The following is a 5000-nucleotide window of genomic DNA, read 5'->3' as shown; positions in this document are numbered from 1 at the left end:
CGTATTAGTATCATTATTTTCAAAATAATATTTTCTTTATGTTTTCTAATTTTCTTTTTAATTGTTAGACAAATTTTAAGAAACTTATTTGAATATCTAATTTACATGCGTGTTTGTGGTGTGTAACTTGGATTGCATCGGTGACAAAAACCAGGTACTCTTTCTGTAAATGCTCACAGAAACATTAAGAAATATTAGAGTGGTTCAATCAATATAGAGTGAGAGAACGAGAGAAATACGGAGATGGCTAAGAGAGCAGGATGGGTGATTTGGTCAGTTAATTATAAATTACCGGGGTGGGGGCGGGGGCTTTACATGGTCGTAAAATACGTCTAAATATGATATTTTAATATGTCCATATTTCTTATATATTATTAAAGAACCGTGATTTCAAAAGTAAAACAATAAGGTATTCAGGTGCCATCAGCTAGAATCGAAACCAAAACAAAAAATTGTAGGATTCAAAGCTGGTGACGTTACAAATGTACTAACGTGACACGCATATGAACTGATTAAAAATAAACTAAGATGAATGTACAAAATGTATAACGATTTTTTTCAATTTTAACCATTTTGGCTTTCTTAAAAACTATTTTAATCGGCTAAAGACCCGTAAAAAAGCGGCCCATAAAAATCAAATCATTTGAGGCTACTAGCGCCGCTCTGCGACTTTTAGTTTCGGATGAGATAGAGTCGGAAAATATGGCGACGGACAGACAAACATAGTGAGTTTTATAAATTAGATTAGGAGTAATGATGACAACAGATTTTTTCCATGCATATATGAAGTCAAAATATATTCATATTAAAAACATTATATATATATATATATATATATATATATATATATATATATATATATATATATACACACATATATATATACATATATATACATATATATATATATACATATATATATACATATATATATATACATATATATACATATATATATATACATATATATACATACATATATATACATATATATACATATATACATATATATACATATATATACATATATACATATATATATATATATATATATATATATATATATATATATATATATATATATATATATATACTAGCATTTCAGCCCGGCGTTGCCCGGGTGTTTGGAGGTGTATGTTAAGCAAAAAAAAAAAAAAAAAAAGTTCAATTTTTTTAACTTTGACCCCTATTATGACACCTTAACATTTATTATTCTGGGCCCAAATCAAGGTATTAAGTTAGATCCATGTCTAAGGCACCTATATCTAAAATTTCAAGTGTTTAGAACCAAAATTTGCGGAGATGTTTGGTACAGTTCTCAAAGGCCAAATCGTTGAACGTTGACATCTTAAAAGCCAAATTTCTGGCCGAAAATGGATCACAAAGATTTTCCCAAATCTCAGTACCCTGTATATCAAATTTCGAGTCTGTAGACTTCAAATTGATAGAGTTATTGCGTAGGAAAATGTACACACACACACACTCGTTTACTTATATATATATATATATATATATATATATATATATATATATATATATATATATATATATATATATATATATATATATATATATGGCTCTATATTTTATTGAGAACTCTAATATCAATAAGATTTGTAGAAATGTTTATCCAATTCCTACTAACAAAAACCTTACTGGAAAGAAATACTATATACCCATTTGCCTATATTTTACGATAAAAGTAATTTCATAGAATTATATAAAAACAAAAATTGTAAAATAAATAGTAGGTACTAGCGATAGTTAGCACGTCACCTAATAAGTCACAAATCATCTAATATATGATTAAAAAAAAAGTCAAAAATTATGCTTCGCTAGTGTTGGCGCTAATTTTCATATAAAATAGTGTCGTAACCGGTGAAGTTAAAAAAAAAAAAGAATAAGAATAAGAACGAAAACGTCTCAAATTGAAAAGTTTAAAAACAAAGAGAAGAAAAAACGTATAAATCGGTATACTAAACAGCAATGAATAAAAAAGGGGGGAAAAAGATCTCCTCATGGAAATAGAATAAAAGATTTATTTCCAAATTCATTTCAGACAATGGGTAATTGTATAACTTGCTATTTGCTTTCTTCCTCTCTCTATCTCTCTGACACTTTAAATGCTATTATGAGGATCTTTTTTGCTAAAATAGAAAGAGGGAAGTAGATACAAATCTATCTATCTATCTATCTATCTATCTATATCTATATATATATATATCTATATATATATATATATATATATATATATATATATATATATATATATATAGATATAACAACTTGCTTTACTCATATAAAATTAATATACGAAAGTATAAATTTATGCGTAAACTTGAAGTATTTACTTCACTACGTAGGTAGAGCTAGTTAGTAAATTATAAAATATATATGGCGATTAAGCTACACTGAATATTCCGCGTTTCATCCACTCTAGGACTCTTCAGGCTTATACACACACACACACACACACACATTATATATATATATATATATATATATATATATATATATATATATATATATATATATATATATATATATATATATATATATATATAAAATGAAGGAATCAAATTAAGTATGATGATTTGAGGTTATGGGTAAAAAAGAAAGGAAAAAAGAAATAGGAAAAATATTAACGTTTCGTCCCATTTTCAGGGGACTTCTTCAGGATGATAAAATTGAGAAAGAAGCCCCCGGAAAATAGGGCTATAGGTTTTTTTTCTTTTTTCTGTCTGTCTATCTGTCTCACTCACACACACACACACACAAACACACACACACACACACACATCCCCCAAACCTCTGGTCTTGATGGAGGGAGAAACTAAACTTGCTATGGTCCAAATTTTATTACAATTGGTAAAAACGAATTTATACTTTAAAACCAATAAAATATGCCCACATTTGTCTACATTTGAATATATAGTGTCCTGGCAGGCAGATTCAGCTTTGCTGCTTCGGTTGTCTCCTTTGTAGCCTTGCCAGGAGACACGCGCGCACGCGCGTGCGTGTGTGTGTGTGTGTGTGTGTGTGTGTGTGTGTGTGTGTGTGTGTGTGTGTGTGTGTGTTTTGTTTTAGTTTATACCGACTTTGCTAAAGTTTTAACTTGGCTTTGAAGAGACTAATAGGCTGAAACTCTTACAGTAAAAATAAAGAAGTACACACACACACACACACACACACACACACACACACACACACACACACACACACACACGTATAGATAGATAGGTACATCGATTAATAAGTATATAAGTATGAGGAAGGGGTTTATGTTGTGTTGAGAAAAACAGTGAATTATTTTATTTGTTTGTGTTTTTATAAGCTCAATAAACATGCTACTTTTTTCTTTTCTTTTCGTGATCATTGAAATTCATGTAAGATCAATGGGAAATCAATCGACCGATTAACCAAGCGATCACACGGCATTCATTACGTATTGATCACTTTTTGAACCGATCGGCTGAAGCGGCGGCGGCGGCAAAGGCGGCAACGTCGGTTTCATCTGCTGTTGTCGGCAGCGCTGACGATTTTAAGTGGTTGAAGAGCGAAGGGAAATACGGAGGGAGGAGGCATGAACGCAAGGAAGAGTTTTTACGTCAATAGAGAACTGTATCCAAGCATGTTTCGAGAGACAGAAATTAAACAAAATTTTTATAAAGGCATTTCACATTTATACACCTATCGAAAACAATACCACATTGGAAAAATTGTATATATATATATATATATATATATATATATATATATATATATATAACAGACCACCCGGCGTTACCCGGTCATAAAGTACGCTTACATATACTTTTATATGTGCAGATTTTGTATTCATCATCATAGAGCCAACTTTCTATTTCTATTTATATTGAACACAAAATATAGTGGTGAATTTACAATTAAAAAAAATATGTATATAATAACATGGATGCCATGAGCTAGAATCGAAACCAAAACACATAGCTCTCTAGTATTATTTGTTATCCTCTGAGCCAGGTCTATTAGCATATAAGAGGTTAAAAAAATAACGTTGTCTACTCGATAAATGTATATTTGCGCATGAATAAAAGAGCACTTTAAATCAACTAACACATGCAAAGTTCCAATATTTTTCAATTTGGGCTCTTTAGCAGCCATTGTTATCGGCTAACTACCAAATCGAATGTGTTCTGTTCCACAGGTCCAAATCCCTTATATGTCAAGTTTCAAATTATGTAGATCAAAAATTGACAGAGAAGTTTGATGTGTGTGTGTGTGTGTGTGTGTGTGTGTGTGTGTGTGTGTGTGTGTGTGTGTGTGTGTGTGTGTGTGTGTGTACGGCAAATGCTGAAAATATATGGTAATTAAACTACGCATATAGCAAACTTAAGCACCAGGTGTATATATAAAAAAACAACACCAGATGACGCGAATGCCATGCATTTTAGCCTGACGATTCCCCAAGGTAAAATGAAACGCGAAAGATGTTGTGTAGCTTAATTGCCATATATTTTCATAACTTATTACTAGGGCTATGAAAACAGAATATTCCTTTTATTGTTTTGACTCTGGGGTATATATCCGACACAGACACAGTCAATCAACCGAGAACAACATCAGTCTATACAATCAACGGATACACACCCGAGAGTCAAAATAATAAAAAGAATATGCTGTTGTCCTAGCTCTAATTATTACCTAGCCCTACTCACATATTCTGCATTGTTAAAATACATACTGAAAATCGATATAACATTTTATATGACTATATATAAGATAAAAACGAATTTTAGAGAGCATCTTCCTTCGACCATCCCATCTTTTTTTTTAACGGGTAATGGGTGATAACGTACATACAGGCATGAAATTGCGTTAGTATCTTTTAATACAACTAAGTAGCCGCCCATATAAATTCTGGATTATTTTTGCATTAAAAACGAGCAAGAATAAGAATACTCAGTATTATTGGGATTATTTGAACTGCTGTTCTCGTCTTGTTTTATTCTCACAGCCGA

Source organism: Euprymna scolopes, chromosome 29 (genome assembly GCF_053919585.1).
Source record: "Euprymna scolopes isolate OS-2025 chromosome 29, ASM5391958v1, whole genome shotgun sequence".
Lineage (NCBI taxonomy): Eukaryota > Metazoa > Mollusca > Cephalopoda > Sepiida > Sepiolidae > Euprymna > Euprymna scolopes.
Note: the sequence above shows the minus strand (reverse complement) of the source record.